At 44.8% G+C, this 19409-nt stretch overlaps 1 long non-coding RNA gene across 1 annotated transcript; it reads right to left on the bottom strand.

Moving 5' to 3' along the window:
- Positions 1-2431: 2431 nt before the first annotated feature.
- Positions 2432-7212, bottom strand: LOC109143582. The gene is made up of 3 exons (XR_002043846.2): positions 7043-7212; positions 5973-6126; positions 2432-3745 (listed from the first exon to the last, which is right to left on the bottom strand). It is a non-coding gene; the product is annotated as an uncharacterized LOC109143582 (long non-coding RNA).
- Between the last annotated feature and the right edge of the window lie 12197 nt (positions 7213-19409).

Genomic DNA, 19409 nt, shown 5'->3' with positions numbered 1-19409 from the left:
CGAGTCCAGCTCTGTTCCCATTCAGCCTCAAGGCTGGGACCCTGGAAAATATCTTCTGAATTTTCAACAAGTATTTGTCTCCCTCATCACAGTTCTTATTCCTCTCTTCCCTTAGGAAACATAAGTCATTAAAGCTCAAGAAGGGCTTAACTCAAATATAGGTTTTATTTATAGAATTTCCCCTTCCTCTCCCTCCCCATCTCCACTTTTCTCAGTGTATTTTATTTTCACCAGCTGGACTATCCTTTCAAAAACAACTTTCCTCCATCAATGTTAAAGGAGTTATCCTGCATTCACAGGAAGAGTAAAGATCCCAGGTTTATGCTTCTTTATCATTTAACCAGTGAAAGCTGCAATTTACAGGTTCTACAATCTTTCAAGATTTCCTTAACAAGGACTACTTATCCTTGTCACAAAACCTTAGGATTATACAAGAATAAAACTTTCTTCTGTCTTTTCTTCCAGGTGTCCATATGTCTGCAACAGGCAGTCTGGCCAGCTCACAGAAACTTCCTCTCCTCCAAGAACTGCATACTGAGGCAAATTCCCAGCTTATTAAAAAATAGTTCTGTTATTTTGCCATCTTGTTTGTTCTGCAATTCCACTGTATTTTTCCCCTCTCTCTCTTCTCTCTCTCTCTTTTTTTTTTTTTTTTAATTATGCCTCTGGCTTTTGGAGGGAAAAATAAAAGGAAATGGAAAAGAAAAAAAAAAAACAACCAAGAAATTTTTAAGTATATCTTTATTTTGGGCTGTGTGTCACTTCCAAACTTCTGCAGGGATTGATAGGAGCATCCCAATATTCAAATGCTATCTGTCCAGTGAAGAGCTGTTTGCATGAAGAATTACACAGAAGCTTCCAAAAAAACCCAAAAGATCTTAAAGTCCATTATAAAGCTTCTCTTCAGTTACTGACAGTAGTGCCTTAAGTTCACTGCTGCTGAACTCTTTTCCAAAGTAAATGAAATCAAAACTGGAATGGCTAAAACTTGAGTAACCCTGTCCCAGAGTTTAATGTGATCCAAACACTCAATTTCAAAGTTTAGCTTAGTTTTAGCTTTCCTGAGTGATTCCTAAGACAACTTTTCAATTCAGTGGTGGATTTTTTTTGGTTGGTTGGTTTCTTTTTTTACCCCATCTTATAACTTCCTAGATTTTGAAGGTAAAAGCCAATTATGTTGAGATCCGGGAAACTGGTCCTCCAAAATAAAGGAAAATGTTTTGGACTGTGGCTTCATTCATGAAGACATGGAACTGATCGTGATGACGTATTACATGTTTTTAGTTACTACCTCATCCTTCATGACTTTTAAAAGGAAAGGCTTGACAGAATGCCTTTGAATGCTATAAACATATTCTAGAATTTTTCCTTAATATACACCTGTGAAAAAATTGAAAAGACACCAACAAAATAATAAAATTGAAAACCAGTGCAATGTTTGCTCGTGAATCACCCCAGAGGCACCCAGCCTCCAACACAGCACTGTTGCGTAGCTGCTTGCAACTTCACTTAATTGAGTTTTGCAATGCAGTTTCACAATGCCACTTTCTAAGGCTTCCTTTGTAAGAATCGTGTTCCCTAGTGTTTAAAAACCCCAGTTAGGCTTTGGAGAGGAGGCTTTCAGCTCTGCCTGGCTTTTCACAGCCTTCCCCTGCTCCGTGCCACGGGCGGAGCGATGGCGTGGCTCATCCCGGGACGCGGATGGAGAGAGGGAGTTGCACCTCCCAGCCCTGACACGTTCTTATCCTTTGACATCCCACAGCGAGCCCACAGCCCTGTTCAGTCACCCACAGCCTCTGGTGCCTGTCCACCCCACAGTGGTCACGGTTTTAACACGGCCTCTGCACTTCTCCCGCGCTGCCACAGCAGAGCTGCAAAGTCTCCTGTTCTCCAGCACAAAAAAACCTTTTTTGGTAAAATTTTCAACCCTCCTTCCAGGCTGTGATGCTGAAAGGTGGGAAGAGCTCGTTATGCCTCAGTGGCCTGAGTGGGTCCAGTGTAGGTCTGGGAGTACAAGTGTTTATGGAAGGATGAAAACCAAAAAAAGAAGGGGTTTACGGAGAGAGGTATGATGTCACCCGGATCACAGCCTATTTCTGGAGCTAAGCTGTGAAACCCATGATACATTTTGACACATAAATGTTGCCAAGGAAAACTGATAATATAATTGTTAATACGGTCACAGCCAACTGTTCTTCTGATAAGGAGTTAAACTCTTCTATGCAATACAGTATTTGTGGAACGTAGCACCTAGTCACTCCGTGCTTTCATTGGCTCTGGGATTACTTATATCATATTTAAATAAAAGGACTAGATTATTGGGTACCATAAGAACAATGGATTGCTTATGGTCTTGCAGCATTTATCTTAAGTCAATACAAAAGTTTTGAGTTCTAAAGCCTATGTCAAGGGCAGTGAAACAAGGGCCACATTCAGTGAACTAGTGATTTATTTATTTTTTAATGCACATTTAAGTATCTTATTTTGGGGGCTCAGATATACTTAAATGATTCCGTTAAATACAGATTAATTAAAAAAAACCCTGTGTCTCTCTGAGGAACCAAATCTGATAGAAAATATTAAAGGTTATTATGCGCAATTTGTTCTAGATAAGACTAATGATCAAACAACTTCCTCATCTCTGACATGCCACAATTTTCCCTGAGATAGAGGTCCATTTTTGCATCCTTCATATGAGATTTGTTCCTGGGAGCTTGACAGGGCTCCACAATGTAATTATAGAGTGATTACGAGTAAGTAATACCAGAAAAGAGATACTTTATAAGTGCAGATATGGAAGTGTAGGGATAGGTTCAGATATGAAACAAAGAGAGAGACTGCAGCCCAGAGACATGAAAACTGCTCAAAGGGGCTCAGGACACAGAGGCAAAGAGTGACAGCCAGGACTCAAGGCGTGCAGAGAACAAGTGGAGCACTGAAGGGTGAAGTCTGGGCATGAGAAACAAGTGGAACATCTCTGTCACTTGCAAAAATGCAGGCAGGCCAGAGTTTAAAACATGTTTAGATGACAACTTAAGAGTTTCAGAGAACCAGAAGTCTCCCTGAGTCTTAGACTCTTATGTTCTCCTCAAAAGCTTATAATGTCCTTTTTGTCCATGTTTACAGACAGACACTTTTAAGTATAAGATTACAAAACGGTTTAATTATTTAAATCAATACTTTCTACTCCTTAAATTCTGAAATTGCAATGAAATAAAATGAATTTTTTTTCCTGGTCTGTAGTGGATCCCTGCAGTTCATTTGCAGTTATGGCCAATTTACTCTCTTACAGAAAGAAAAATAGGTCTCTGGTCGAATGTTTCCTTCAAACACAGAATAACATCCCTTTACTGCTGCCCCTTCCCCCTCCCAGTGTGAGAATGGAGTGATTGATTTTGGCCACGAACATGCTGTGCTCCTGACTTTGATGGTGTCTGAAGGTCCATGAACAATTCAGTTGGGAGCGATTTGTGCTGGTGTTATTCCCATTTCCCAAAAAGCAGCTTTCCTGCCATGGTGTGATGCTGTGCTGACACTGGAGTGGGGTGCAGGGTTGTTGGAGCTGGGCCTCCATGTCCAGACCCCATCTGGTGGTGCCTGTGCAGAGGTCCCTTGGCTGTGGTGTGTTTTCCCAGCTGCTTTCTTGGCGTCCAGCACCAGCTCTCCGTGTTCAAGCGTGTGTAACACACGATCTCCCCGCACTGGGAAGCGTGATGGTGTGATCAGTGAGCTCCATCAGATGGTGCTGAAGGTAGTTAAGAAAAATAACATCTAAGAAAGAGCCACTTCTACCTCCTTGAGCCCACTTCTTTCTGCTAGAAAGTCTCTTCCCAGGTGTCTCTTCACATTGCCCAGCAATGCCTGCAAAAGAGCTTGTCTTTTTTCCTTTCCCCTGCTTAATAGATCATATCACACCATTTTACTAAACTAGCAGAAAAGTTTGGACTCTGCTCTCCTCTGATTCCCTGCCTTGAGCCAGAATTTCAAGCTATTTTTTTAATGTACTCTGATTTATCCTTTCCTTCCTCAAGTAGAAATTTCCCAAATAATGGGTCAGGGCTGAGTGGCAGCATGGAAGTGGGTGGCCAGAAGTGTTTTTTCTACATTATTCCTCCTTTCTGAAGACAACACACAAATTCCAGAGGATTCAGTATTGCTGCCAGCCCAGCATCAGCTCAATCCCGACCTTCACTGCGTGTCGTTCGCCGAAGAGCAGCAGCAGAGTGCAGCCTTGCCTGCTGAAGCTTGGGTTTCTGTGTAATTGGTTCCCATGTTACTGAATTTACAAGTTCAAATTACACACTCTGTCTTCAGCAGGGGCCTTTCCATCGGCACAGTGCCAATCTGATGGCTACGTGTCTCCCATTCTATGAGACCCAGAGGAGCAACTCATCCACCCAAGTTCTTGGGCCTCCTGTCTCTTCTAGCTGGAGGCCTCCAAATCTAAGAAATTAATTGAGGTCTTCAAGTGCTGAGCCTATAGGAAATGCAAAGACTTGGGCAGAAGTTAGGCCAGATGAAGGCAGAACTTATGAGAGGGAGCAGGGCATGGTCATTTGGAAAGATTTAGTTATATATATTCGGTGAGGAGGTTTAACTGGGGACAACGCAGCTAATCCTGAGATGCAGAGATGGAAATTTTGCATTTATACCCTGAATATCAACTGTTCGTGCCAGTTGTGGGAATCATAACACTTGTGGGAAACAGGTGCTTGCTCTCTCCAGTGTTCACAGAAAGACTCTCTTCCCCACAAGCCCCTCAGTTTGCAGAGAAAAAGCTGTTTGTACATAAAGAACTGTTACGCATGTTTCAGATTCTTAATGTCTATGAAGTTCCAATTACCCAGTAAAGGAGAAAAAGAAAAAAAAAAGAGTATCATGAGTATCATGTGACCAATTCATTTAAGAAATTGTATGGCCCCTCAACACTTGGGGATCTGTGTGTAGCTGGCCCTGCTATGCTTGTTTTCCTCTCATTACTGACCTCTTTGTACAGATGGGGACTGAGAAGTGAAAAGATGAAACACCGTGTGACAGCCGAGCAGGGAAACTGCGGCTGAGTCATGGAGACAACTCACATTTCCCAGGGATTAAGCACTGAAAGCCACCTGTAGGTGACAGAGGAACCAGACAGGGAAAACCCCAGCCCTCCACAGAAAGCCAGAGATAAGGGAAACATCTTAAGGACTGGTGTAAAGGTAGAGTGAACCGGTCTTGCTGTGTGATTAAATGATGCCCATCAGCCACGGTGTCACAAACAGAAAACATGCGGCATTTCTGCCATTCCTCAGCCCTCAGCAGCCTGCTCTCCCTGGTACTTCTCGAGAGTCCCACCTCTCTCTGAGGCACTTGCAGAGTTCACAAAAATCAGCAGGAATTAAGGTTGGTCATGTTTGCCTTGTGAGCACAACAGATAATGGATGCTGGGGAAAAATATCAGGAAGGCAATGGTAAAAAAAAAGCAATCCCAAATATTAGTCTGGCCTCTCCCCTCGCTCCCTCTCTCCTGAGATACCCCAACATGGCAGTCAGCACTGTGGACTCAGCATCCAGCACCACCAGAAGGGTGGGAGCTGCTGTCAGCAGCAGCTGTTTCCAGGGTGGGATTTGTCTTGGATGGAGAAAGTGTCTGTCTTGGCAGTGTCTGATCTGTGGGACATGGCCCTCCACCACCCCCACATCTCCATCCTCCACCTGTGCCAAGAGCCAATTCCATCACCTGTGCATCCACAACCTAAAAATCAGGCAAGGGCCACAAACAAGGAGGAGACAGAAGTGTGACAGGTAGGGCTGGAGGAAGATGGACAGCACTGGTGACCAGAATAGTGGTGCTACACCCATTAGCAATAATAAACTAATTATCTCAGCCCAAACCACCATTAGTAAAGTGGCTACCACTGGGCAGTCCCAAAAGGAGTGATTTCTTTGGGACAACATGGTCAGGCCATGTGTTGGTGGGGGACACTGCTGACCTGAGGCCTCTTCCCAAGTCTCACCCACAACATGGAGGGAAATCTCTTCCTCCACGTGTTGGGGCAGATTCCAGCACTTCAGTTCAAAGGCAGTGCCAGCTGAGAGCAGGTTTCTGTTCCACGGCAGGGTGGGGATCATGCTGCTTTCTTGTGGCTGTGGATGGTGATGGAGAAAATAATTCGATAAATCTGCAGAATGTTTTTATTGTCATGTCAACAAAATATTTTCTGCCTCCACAGACTGTGGCAGTTCTTAGCATGCAGCATCCATCCAGTTTTGGAAAACACTTGAAAACCACCGGCAGAATCTCACTATTCCTTTTTTTAGCTCCATAATGAAAAAGCAAACAAGAAATATGCTGATTCCCAAAATGAACTAATTTTTTTTCTGAAGCAATTTAATTTTTTAGCTTTGATCTGATACCAGAACCCAAAGGACTTACTTGCTATTTCTAAATAATGAGTCTAATGTTTATGCTCTGAGCCTGAACTTTTCTGGTTTTGGAAAAAATGTGACTTTACATAAAAGTCCTTTGATTAAGAGATCTGCAGTCAGAGGAGTTTTCGATACAATAATGAAAAGGCCTTTCAGATCGCTCACTCAAACACTGCTCAGCACGATATTACTCAAGAAGGGAAGAAGCCGACAGAACAATCACACTATTAGTCTTTGCTTTGCCAAGTGTTGTGTTAGTCATATTCCTACGGTAAAATCTCCCAGAAGTGGCTCAGAGAAGTCTTACACTGCATGGAGTGATGCATGCCTGCAGACGCACCCTGACCTGGGTGGTCTCTCACACTCCCTCTCTCCTTTGATTGTTTTGTAACCCTCTTTCATTGAGGCTTTAGGAGTTGATTGCTGTACAGAGGCAAAGTGTTTGGAGGAGAAACAGAGGCTATTTCCTCCTGCTATGGTCAGAACTGCCCTGCAGCAGAGATGGTACCTACAGCAGGCTGCAGCAGACTTTTGTTCCCAGCAAGATCACGGCTCAAAGCACAGCTCTTCCCTGCTTGCACAGCGAGATCCCATTCGCTGCCCCATCAGAGCATGCAGGCTGCAGTGCACCCACCTCTCCCTGGCTGCCAGGAGCACCCAGTCCCTGGGCTCATCCGAGCTCCTGCAAAGGTCATCCCGCTGTCCTGGTCCCCGCTCCCCAAGACGTGGGATGGAAAGAGTGACTCTGGCACTTGCTAAGTAGGTTGGAGTTTGGAAGGCGAATGCCTATGTTATTTGTGCAGAACTGACACGTCTCTTTGTCCTGAGCCATGTGGCCCAGATTCCAGCCCTTATATCTACAAAACACGACTCTCTTGCGCGCTCCTCTTTCAAGTCCTTGATTCCAACGGGATTACTCACATGTGCACGCATAGCCAGGGCTCTGCAGAGCAGGGGCAAATCCTGCTGCCTTCAGCTGATTTACACCACCACTCTGGAGATGAAAAATCTGACATGTGAGCAGCTCAATGGGAAAAGAAAGATCAACCTGATACCTCCTCTGTATTGTCCTTCCACATTCCCATCTCCACTGCCACTGCGGCAGCCTGCAGGAAGGTCTGCTCCCCTCTACCATCAGAGCGTTGCTGCATGCTAGGGGTTAAAATGAGAAAGCACTTTGGTTTCAGAGATTTATCGCTTTCCTCTTGCTATATTTGTAAAGCTCATCGTTAAGGTCAGCCATCCCCACCCCTGCAGCTGTCTGTACATTTTTTCTCTGGTTCTAGAGCTGTACTTTACTGAGGAAATTATAATTATTAAAACACACAAGGTCACGCTCTAGATGAACTTGGAAACAGTTCAAATATGTTTCAGGTTTGAAACTATGTAGCAGCTATGGCCAAGTGGTGAGTTCATAACAAAAGAATGGTTAATTTCACACTTCAGATAACATTTCCCCCGGAAAGCGGTAAAGCATATTGGGACAGGAATTATTAAAAGTCGAGAACACTGGAGACACATAATCAGTCATTAGTCCTGATAATTAGAAATTAAAGGTAGGCTCAGGGAGGGGGAAGAGTGGTTCTGCCTGAACGAGCCAGTGTGTGCTCTTACCTTTAAATCACTCTTTTAAAGTTTTTCATCTTCAGAAAGGCACCATGACTTTGTGGACCTAATGTGGGACATCTCGAGAGCTACCCCACAAGTGGCTCTTCTCTGCCTGCTGCAGGTCACAATTCTGGTTGCATTTCATCAGATAACATCATCAGGCCATCACTAGAATTAAAATTTACAAACCATATTCTGAAATAGCAGCAAAGAAAACATGCATAACCCTCTCCCTGAGTAACCTCCCCCTGTGCATTGGGATGGTGGGAGGAAAGCAGTGGCAGATGTTTGTGGCCTCCCCAGCCATCTGCATCAAAGCTAATCACTGCTCGTCCCTTGCAAACTGCAAAAGAGATTTAGATACAAAAAGTTTTGAAAGACCAAGCCTCCTCTGTGCAAACAGCAGCCTGAAATGGCTCTCTGTGAGCCCTTGTGAGATTTGGGGCTAAACCAGGTTGATCTTTGTTGGTTTTCTTCCAAATCTGAGGCTGTGCCATGCAAACCTCCCCTGCTCCATTAACCTGGATTTCAGTGTTGAGGTTTATCAGCAGTGCTTCCAAAAATGTCTTAGAAGAATGTTTCTGTTAAACAAAAAAAGAACACCCCAAATTCCCCAAACAATCTCTATCTTCCTGGACACTGACATCCAAAAATCAATGCTGGATGTTCCAAATCCTCCCTCAGCAGCTTTCCCCTGGAAACAGCAACAGCCCAGCCCAGGTTGCCCACACATCCTCAGCTGTGCCTCCAGGTCTCCAGGATCACCCTGCACCAGGGGAAAACACACAGTACGTTCAACTTGTGCAGCTGGAGTTGTGAAAATCTACTCAAGAAGAAAATCAGGAGGTGACTGACTTTATGAGCTCATCTCAGAGGCACATGCTACTGCCACCCACGTGTCCCACTGCCATGGCTGGGGGGGTGACACTGGACTCTAGTCTGTGGCTTTGGGGAAATCAGTGACACCCCCAGCTGCTGGGGTGGCGGGGAAAGGTGATGCTTTATCTGGGTTATTGCCCTAGCTGAGGGTCTTTTATTTTCTCAGCTGTGCACAGCTATGGACATGCCCACAGTCTGTCTTGGAATCGTGTCCCAGTGTTGACTGCTCAGCTGCACAGCAAAGAGGTCAAGAGACTGAGCCGAGCCTTACCTCTGAATTTTCCTTCTTTTCCAGGTATCATATTTTATTTATAATTTAGAAAGAACTTGCTCATGTCTTTGTGAAAAGAAAAAAAATAGGGAATGGCAGTGAGCATTCAACACTAGTTTCATTTTTCATCACCATTATCAAGGCTTGGATTTTAACTTTGGAATGTCCTTATCTAAAATGAAATCAAATAAGCACTTTGTGGCAGGGGGTCCTACACTCCCTCCTCACTTCGGGGAGCTTGTGCAATGTGCAGCATTTGCCTCCCTGCTGCATGCTCGGATCAGCTCCCCAGAGCTGACACACACACACATCTACCTACAGGTAATGCCACGGGCCCATGCGGCTGCTAGCATGCATTATTCATGCTTAAAGCTTTACCCCTGAGCAGGCTCCCCAGCCCCTGGGTACGGACAAGGACAGATGTGGCTGCTGGCAGACTCGTGGACAAATAGCCAGGCAAAGTGTAAAACAGGTAAACCCCAAGGCATGTTCTTAATGTCCCTAGGGATGCCCACGGCCGGACACCAGGGCCCAGTGACCTGAAGGTGGACTGAGCCCATCATATGACCGGGCCATCCAGAGGGGCTCTGTGTTTGTGTGCCACAGAGTGGGCAGTTGTCAAGTTGGAGCTGGACAGCAGCCTTGGGTTTCCTTGCAAATACACATGCAGATACCTGATTTTCTGCCAACCCCTTTGCTATTGTGAAAGCTTGCAAACAAAAGCGAGCTGATCCCTGCCTCTGCTTCCACCACATGGGGGATGGACAGAACGAGCCCAAACATTATTTCATCTGCTTTCTGTGGGGTGGGGAAAGCTCGGCTGAGTCCCACGCTCGGATTTGGGAGGACTGGCAGCCCTCTGGATTCTCAGCAGCTTCCAGGGTTTGTCTTCATCCTGAACCTAATGAGTGAATGGCAACAGAGTTCATGAGGATTTTCAAATGAGCTCAGAGAAGCTTGCTCATGAGAATTTGAATCCTTGGCAAATAGCCCACAATAGCTGGTATTTTTCCAGTTTATGGGGGAGAGTGTTTCCCAGTTATGTGTATTTTTTTAACTCCCATAACCAACACTTTATTTTAATGCAAATTCCTCTGCCTTCCCTTGGAACCATGTGCACTCTTTGGAAGGACACTTGCCCCTGTCTGAAAGACTCATGGGCTTTTCATGTGGGTGTCCTCTCTCTCATACCCATGGATGAAGTCTGGCTCCTGGGTAACCTAAATGGGCTGCACAAGTGGAGCTGCCACAGCCTGGCAAAATGGGAGGGTGGAGCCTCTAAAATGTGGGTTAATGACACATTGAAGATTAATGGTTGAAGGACCTGACATAGCAAATGAAAACAACCAAATAAAACCAAGAAGTGAGGAGGAAGAGGAGGTCAAAGGCAGCTCCCTTTCAGATGTGCTGCCATTGCTGTCCTGATGAGTTGGCTGCACCATGCAGTGAACCTACTGCCCATCTGCATCCACACCTCAGCACCTGCCTGTTGTTGTCTGAGTAAATCCTGCTTCTTTTGTCTTGTGTAAACATTGGGGCCATTATCTGCAATATTTTGCCCTCATGTCATTGAAGAAGAATGTTCTGTAAATGAACTGCTGAAGACTACAGGCTTTAGAAATACCACGACCCAAAAGTCATCTTGAGTAAATCCAGTGCCTTGGATAGAGTTACTGCAAGGGTGATGCCCCCCCCACCCCATGTTAATCACTACCATTTCACTCTAATTTCTGTAAAAGTTTGGAAGAAATGCTGGGAACAACTCTAGCTGCTTTTTTTTTTTTCCCTTTTTTTTTTAAACAGGGATTCAGCAACATGAAAGCTCTTTGAGAATTTGCCTCATTTCTGCAGAATTGTTCCCGCTGAGGCAAACAAACAAACATTCAGAAAAAGCACCCTTCAAAACAGAATGTTTTGATTTTCCAATGAGAACAAATATCTTAACACTTGCCACCATCCTTAATGCCAGTTAAAAAAAATTAAATTTAATGAAATTTTTCAAACTTGAATGCAAACATAAAATTTTGTCCCAAACAAGCTATTCTGTTGGTCTCAGTGCTAACTGTAAATCTATTTGCTTTTCGGCTTGCTAAAATATGTAAATCTTTTGTTTTCTGCGTTGATCCATTAATATTGTTTTATGAACTTGTCAGAGGCACTGACCAAGAAATAACAAACAAACAAACAGTGATCTCATCTGGCCCTGCATGGAAAGCTGGAAAGAGCACGAATGAGTGAACTGAGTGGAGGTGTTGACTTACACCACTCCAAACCCTGTGTGCAAGTGGGATGGTGGGAACATGGGAGCAGCTGGTCTGAAGAAGAGCTTCAGCAATAGGCTGGCTTAACAACGCTGCTGCAGCTTCCAGAATGCCCCAGATGTGACTGGGATCAGAATTCGCCCATGTTATTTCAATGTATTGATTTTCAGCTTGTGGAAGTTGCTCCGAATCTGCTGTGTCGCTTCATTTTAGCAGCGAGCGGGATTGTGTCAGTACTGCAACACAACTGCTGTAATCAGGGTAGCTACCTAAAATAACCCTGGGGCAGTCATCTCTCTTCCGAAATCTGGGCTGGAAATTCAGCAGCAGTCTCTTGGTTTGGGAAAGGTGGCTTTTTCTTGGGTTTCCCTGCATGCCAGGAACCAAGGTGAAAGCCAAGACCCCACCCTGACTCTCCCCACAGGTTGCTTTGTTAAACAATATCAAAGTTTCACTCCATTGCTTCTCCTTCCGGAAGCAATGAACCGACTACTCAAAGAGGAGAAGTTGTACAAACTTGTACCTACACACAATTTGCAGCACAATTTGCAAAGCTTTTGTTCAAACAATGGATTTCCCCTCTGACTTCCACCAGGGCTTCTTCTGTATCCCTCCCCTGCACCATATCCTTGGCAATTTCAAGGAATTCCTCACAACAATGGTGAGGAATTTTCAACAGGTTCAATTGGTGGCTCACAAGATTGCTTTTTTAAAATTATTTCTGCATATTTCTTGACATCTCACATTCCCAAACTGCTCTGTTGAAATGCGCATTTGTGTTTCATGGTCATCTTTGGTGGATGCTTTCAAGAGATTTCAAACCCAAGGAAAAGGGTAAAAGTGGATGAGTCTGGATAGAACCACAGTGCACATCTGAAGAAGAGCTTTGGCTCACTCCCTGCCCTTCATACAGCACTGCCCTCCTCAAAGAATACCACAGCCCCTTTGCAGCTTAAGTTAACAAGGGTACCTTGAGCTGCACAAGTGATGTGGACACAAATCTGGTCTGGTTTACATTGCTGAGAGCATGACCCTCTATTCATTGAAATCAAACCATTACAAAAAATAGTGCAAAGGAAAGGGCAATCTAAGCCTGTCTGTTTTGGTCAGGGCTGAAAATACCATTAGTCTGTAAAATGTTGGCTTACTGTCTGCTTTTAGAAGACCACCTGCGTTTCCAGTTGGGCAGGTAAAATGTTGGTCAAGTTGCAAGGACAATACACTCCCATGGCAGCTTCCTTCATTATTTCCTAATTTCACATTCACTGGAAGAGCAAGAGACAAGCATGGCAAAGAGAAAATGTCTCTGGAGTCCATGGTCCAATGTAAGCTGACATAACTCTACCATTTCTCTATGGTCAATTTTGCATCAGAAGGAAATGAGTTGATTTAACTCATTGAAGAGGTGCTGCTTGAAGTGTGGGACAATTCAGAATCCAAGGCAGGGAGCTCCTTGTTTGCTGTGAGAAAATAAAGCTCCATTTAAGTTAATGGAGTTACACTAATTTATGTCCATGGGGATTTGCTCCTGTTCTCAGAAGTATCAGCTCACAGTAGTTAATGGGTGCTTTGGCATGGATTTAGGAAAGCCTGGGTATTGTCCTGGTTAGTAGGTGGTGATATTAAAAATAAAACCAGGGTAACATTGAACAGGGAACCCATGATTTTAGCGTTATTTAAGACATGCCATCTATAAGACAATTAGTCTATTAAAAATATAAGAGGACTGGATATTCCAGGTACAGTCTGCGCTGTGTCAGCCTGATGACTTCTAAGTGGGTTATGCATTTCGTGACTCATCAATCCATAATCATTCTGCTGTTATAAACCTCTAAAACTGATCCAGTTAACTTTATCATTATCTAAAGAAAGAACTTGAGTGGCTGAACAAAGTGCTCTGAACTCCATGGCTCCATCCATCATCTCGTCCTAAGGACCTTGCTCTCTCTTGCTCTCTTGGAACTGGCTCTCGTTCAGAGAGAGATTAAGCAGCATCTTCAAAAGCAAGATAAAAACCAGAACTATAGGCTGTGCTTGGCTTTGTTCAGCAGCTTCCACCTCCCTTCTTTGAAGGAAGGAGGAATGGCTGGAGAATCTGGGTTCTGCAGCTGAGCAGGGCAAGGGGTAGAAGAAATCACTGCGTGGCAGAGGATAGCATGTGCTGGCGTGCACTGGCGTGCACTCAGCTACAACTGTGTTAGCAAGGGGATGTTGTTCAGGGCAAACATGGGACTCAGGTTTATCTGCACACTGTCCCTGGCTGGGTTTCACAGCCGTGTCCCTTGTCCCTGCAGGAACTGGCTGAGGCACCACCTGCTAACAAAGGGAATAACGGGGCACCGTGTGCTCCAGGTGTCAGCCTGACCCTCCTTTGCTCTTTATCACTGTGTTAACTAAACATATTTACTGTAAGGAAGTTCTAATACATCTAAACACTTCCTGCTGCCTGAAATACTTTCTGTCAAATACAGCTGGGGCAAGTGTAAAACTAAAATGAAATGCCCGAAGAAATCAGGAATTTCTAATGGCCTGAATGATAGCCAGTCAGATAAGGTGTTCAGTAGGGTCTTGCATACTGGGAAGGGATGTAACACTGGCTACTGGATATTGCTTAACGCTGTTTGATGTGTGAAAAGGGAAATCTTTTGCAAAGGATCACTTCTGTCTACTGAAAGAACAGCAATTACATTTGTAAAGTGAACTGACAGCACAGCTAATGATGTATATTCACCAGTAAATCATAACATGGGCCTGATTTTAAATGGCACTCAATTAAATGGTGCTGCTGAGGACAGCCCAGATGTGGGTAGTGTGAGACTGTGTGATCCTCATCATCCTTCCCTCAGGATGCAGAAACTTGGTGCCCTGGTGGGTGCTGGACGGACTGTACAGACAATATTCCAGGCTGTTCCTACAAGCATCAGTTCAAGGCATAGTACACCTCAATGCACCAAAAAAAAAAAAAAAAAAAGTAGGTACAGAAACTTAACTGTAATTTCCTTCTTGCTATCAAATTTTGGGGTTTGAATTTTACCCAGCCCTCCCTGAGAAAGGGCGAGGCAGGTCCTGCTATGTGTGCCTGCTGAGCCACTCTGTCTATGAACAGCATTGCAGCTGCTGACTGGTTCTCTCTCTGATTGATTTATATGGGCTCCTACAGTAATGATTAGTGTGCCTAAGGAGAAAATTAGGATAAGGTCTGTATCTTCCTTGAATGTGTTGTTCAGTTAGCTAAATGACAAACAGACCTTCAGACACCTGTTAAATTGTGATATAAGTCAATAGCCCACTAAACTGCCTTACTGATTTCTTCTGCTGTTTGAACACCTCCCATTTAGGCTCTCCAGGATATTCACAGCCCTTGAGAAATAAAGAATTTATTTAAAAGCACCAAAACTAGACCAAGAAAAAATGTGTCTGAGGGATGTGTTCTGTCCTGAGCAAGGACAAAAGCCTGCAAAGCAAAGGATGTCTCCAGGGATGTCCAAGTCCACTAGTACCTTGCCTCTCCTAATCCAAAAAACCACCCTGAAATCCTGGGGGCATACCCCAGACTTTCAGCTGCTACACAGTATTTTCATGTGTGATAATTGTTAACCTGGTTACATGAGGCAGTTTCAGGACGAGATCCCAGCACTGTTTCTTTCTGGTCCTTTCTGAGTGGTTTATGTTAATTGTTTCGGAAAACCAGCATAAAAATACCGGTCCCTTGAGAGCCTGGGCTTTGTGGCAGTCTGAGGCAGAGTACAAATTGTGAGTTGTGTACGGTTTAGCACTGGGCATGCACTCTTATGCAATCCAAGTGTCCAGGAGCAGAGTATTTTACTCTTTCAGTTTAGGGCATCTGTCCAGGAATTACATGTGAAATTAAATCCACTGGAGTAACTGATGTGCTGTTTTTGTTGGACTCGCAGGGAAAGATTTCATCCAAGATTTCTCCTCAGACATAGAGATCAATTTTACTGATGGCTCCCTTCTTGGAATCCTGTTCCATCGAACATCTGAACTGCAAACAGCTTTGTTCCTGAAGCAGAACCGTGGGATGGCCTCACACCAGTGGCACAGCTACCACAGGGAAAGCTTCCTGTCAGCCCTGGATGCTTGGAATAAGTGCACTGCTGAGGTAAACTGGCAAAGAACCCACTTGTTCCAGTGATGCTGTTGCAATTTCCAGTGGCTGTTTGACTTCTTCAGCACTGACCTGGGGAGAAAGGGCAGAGCATGAGATGTGGGAGAGAAGTGGTGGATGGTCACAGGGGAGTGGTGTGTGGGGGGCTGTCCCAGATGATGCAGTTTGGGCTGGTGGTTCCAAGCAAAGGTAGGATTTGGTGTTAGCACTGATGAATCATCCTGCACCATCTGGTAAGTGGTCCTGGGTTTTATTCAAGGGCCATTTTTAAAAGCCTGGCTCAGGTGACATCTGATTTCACCCAAGCAGCTTGGTCACCTCCCGAAGGTGTGAAAACCATATTCTGCATTCCAGGGTGGATGTGGCCACCACTGAAGCAGTGCCAAAAGTCTAGGCAGCTGCCTGGTTGTCCCAAGTGATGCAGTGGAGTGTGTGCACTGGACCCTCCCTGGCAATGTGAATGGGTGACAACAGGGTTAAAGCACTTTTGTGGCAGCTTTCCTGCTCACTCTGCACCTGTCTGCCTGCACATATCTACCCGAGTGCCTGGGACATATAAATAAACTGCTTCCTGGCAGGTCACCCGAGATGGTGTAGGATGGTGTGTTTTTATATCATTCCTTCCAGTCCTGGAGATATGAGCTGACCTAATCACTGATAATAAGCAACCTCAGGTCTGGTCAGCAGGGAGATGAGAGACTTCCAAGAAAAACACAGGTGCTCCAGGAAATGCTGCTGCTGATCCAGCACTGCAGACAATGCTGCATGGGGCTTCTGGAGCATGGCTGAAACAGCAGCAGCCCCCTGGGAGAGCCATAAATCCCTGGGACTTCTCAGGGGAATGGGGTGGTAACTCTTGTGTGTGTGCTGTCGTGTTGAAATTCTGCATGGGAGAGAGCTCCTGCTCTGTGCTTCTTCTCATGCACCAAGCAACACATCACTGTGACTGTGATGAACACCCTAAAGGCCTTCACCATCACTGTAGGATGCTTTTAAGGGGCACAGGTCTATCAGACAAACCACAATATGCATATTTATTTGACTACCTAAAATACAACCTGCATCCTGTTGTTGCTTGTGGCTTGTCTCCTCTCCTACTAAAAGGTGCACACTGTGCCTGGTACAAACCAGACAACCCTGCTCCACCCTGGAGGTGAGTGAACATCAGCCCTGAATTTGTATTTCTGCAGAATGAGGGATGATAGGGGTTTATTATTACCTCTAGAAATGATGTTGCAATATTGGTCAGTCACCACTAGCAACTGAAGTTGTAATGAAGTCATTCAGCCCCAAAGTACTGCTTTTTAATTCTGTTTGGTGCTTGGGGTTTTTTATTATTATTTGTTTTGGTTTGTGAGGGGTTTTTTTCTATTTTTTTTTCTTCTGCTGGCAACTAATCTGGTATACAAATATCTGACCTTACTGGAACATTTGGGCAACTTATGTGTTATGAAGTCTCCTTCACTTGCTAAAGAAATGAATGTCGCAATTTTCCTGATTCTGAGAATACATCCTTCTGTGAATTAACATTTCACAGAAGCTGCACTTATGTGTTTTGGAGGAGGAAAAGATAGGAGGGAAAGAAAGAAGGGAAGAAGACATTCAAAAAAATCCCATAAATTGTCTGTAGTCCTCACCAGACGTGTGAGTGAGAGGTGCACATAGTTTTGAATAAGGGAGCTGTGACAGTTGATTTCTCCACACACAAAAAAATAGAGCTATATTATACCACAAGGTAGACTGAACAGCAGCCCAGTTTATAGTTTAAATGGCTTGGGAGCTTCCAGAAAAATCTTTTGCATCAAACCTTTACTACTATTGCCACCATGTGGTGAAATTCGACAAACGGCACCATTAGCTGCCACAAAATTTATTTGTTCATTATGATTTATTTCATATCAATGTATTTGGAGAGATTTAGAGGCCACTACATTTTTAATAATGACAGGAGTTAAAGTCTTTATCCTGCCTTCTCAGAGAAATGATGCAGAAAGTTCTGCCATGTTTCAAGTCACAGCTTCTGTAGTGGAGTTCCCAAAATGAGCTGGCATTTTCAGCTGGACTCAAGCTCAGGGCACGAGGGACCCTCCAGCTCTCCTGCAGCTTTCACAGACTCCTCCCATTTGTCTCAGGCTGTCGATAATCCCCCTCTAACCACCCATGGCATGGGCACTGCTACAATAAAATGCATTTCCACACAGGAGAACTCCCCTAACCCACTTTCCGTGCAGATGCAGACGGACCCAGCGAGCAGCCCTTCCTCTGCCCACCCCTGGCACCTGGCACCGGCACTTGTAACCAGGCTGGAGATTTTCAGCTGCTGGGAGACCCCTCCTCATAAGCAACATCTTTTGTGCTGCTTGGATGAAAAGTGGTTGGATGAGAGGTGACCCGACAGGACCAAAATGTGGGGCAGTTCTGGCAGCTGCCTTTGCAGCTCTAATTTGTTTCCCCTGAAATATGTCTACTAGAGATTTTTTAGAAAGAAGACTGGCAAGATGCCTTTTACTGATGCAAACCTTTTTTTTTTTTTAAAGTCACAAAACCTGTATTTTGGTAATTTCAGCAGTTCACCCAGTATTTTAACCAGTGAATTAAGGAATCCTCCTATAATGTATGTTCCAGTTGGACTATCATGTCTGTCAACCCTCAGATCTGATTCCTCCACTGCTAATAATCACATTTTAGCAGATAAAACATTTACCAAGCATTTGATCCATACCTATCCCAATGCCATTTTTCTTTCCATTTAATCCTGTCCTCTGCCCTGCCCTTTTTTTTTTCTTAGTCATTGGAGCCAGCTTGGTTTCAAACATTTAAACCATAGCACCAGTTTTGCCTTTGTCCCTTTGTGTGGCTGAGGGTCTGTGCTGATGGCAAGGATAAGAGCAGGGACTGTGGCTGTGCCAGGATTTTTCTGTGCTATGGGTTAGGTCTGAGAGCACAACAATCATCCAACACGTCCAACGCCCCATCCCAACAGGTGGTCTAAGGCTTCTACTGCTTGCCTCATTCACAAGGCAGATTTATTGAAGCCTGTTTCCAATTCAGGCTGTTTAATGGTTCCTTTTTTGTTGTGTGTGAGCCGAGTTCACCCAGTTTAGTGACTGCAGCAGCCACCCTAAATCCCCTGTCCCAGTGCACTTACAGAAATGAGTACTTATGGCACTGAATTCAGCTGGCCTGACTGAGAAAGCTGCAGCAACAGACACAAGTCATGCTTAGGAGTGTCTTGACAGGGTCTGGGATGGCAATGAAAGACACAATGGGCAATCCATACGCAGACACCAGAGAGGTGCATGTATCACCTAGATCACCATATGCATCCATATATTTACATGAAATTCGCTGCAGTGAATCTCCAGGCAGCCTTCTCCTTCCCTCCTTGGCAAGGGATGTCACTGGAAATCTTGGCTGCTTCAACTTTGGCTTAACTCAGACCAGACCAAACCAGGCTGAAGCTGCCTCTGCCCCTCCTGAACAAAGAGCTCCTCCGGGCATCAGCCAGGGGTGGCTCCTGGGCTGCCCCGTTCCTGCCCACCGTGGGAACAGTCTGTCCCCTCACAGCTCCTCTGGCTGCCCTCCATGCTCGTCAGGAGTGTGGGAAAGGACCCCCTGATTGATTGACGTGGGCATGGAAGACCTGAGGTGGTTCTAAAGCCAGACTGGAAAAAAACCCCGTGCCAATCTGGAAAAAAGTTGGTTGAAGTGAAAGAGGCTTGTGGAAGTTTTTGAATGAAGTGAAGTAAGATACACACCCTCTTGCCCCCCAGTTTTTCATTGTGGTTCCAGGCATGGTTTTGTTTGACTGAAAACTCAGTGTTGTCTTTAATTTTCAGGCTAATTATCCTTC

The sequence above is a fragment of the Corvus cornix genome, chromosome 14 (genome assembly GCF_000738735.6).
Source record: "Corvus cornix cornix isolate S_Up_H32 chromosome 14, ASM73873v5, whole genome shotgun sequence".
Taxonomy (NCBI): domain Eukaryota; kingdom Metazoa; phylum Chordata; class Aves; order Passeriformes; family Corvidae; genus Corvus; species Corvus cornix.
This window is presented reverse-complemented; position numbering and strand designations above follow the sequence as displayed.